This window comes from Rhopalosiphum maidis, chromosome 4 (assembly GCF_003676215.2).
Source record: "Rhopalosiphum maidis isolate BTI-1 chromosome 4, ASM367621v3, whole genome shotgun sequence".
Lineage (NCBI taxonomy): Eukaryota > Metazoa > Arthropoda > Insecta > Hemiptera > Aphididae > Rhopalosiphum > Rhopalosiphum maidis.
Window position 1 is genome coordinate 13,208,171 of NC_040880.1, and position 307 is coordinate 13,208,477.

A 307-nucleotide genomic window follows, 5' to 3' on the forward strand; every position below is an offset into this window, starting at 1 on the left:
AATATTTTTTGTGTTTATTTGTATTATACTTATATTTCTTTTCTTCATTAGTATGGTATAACTTTGAGTTATGTTGAAATGTATTATACTAAATGCATCAATGCTAAAGTGTACTTTCCACTCATTACATATCCAACTTGTTTGTAGTTAGCTCAAAACCTAGTAGAACAACAGTTGTGGAAATGTTTATTGAAAATTAATTAGTTTTGATCAGTACCACAAAAACAAAGTAGTAAAAGTGAATATAGAGTAGCAAAATAACAACTAGTTGATTACTTTTGAGGACGTGAAATCTATCACACAAGTA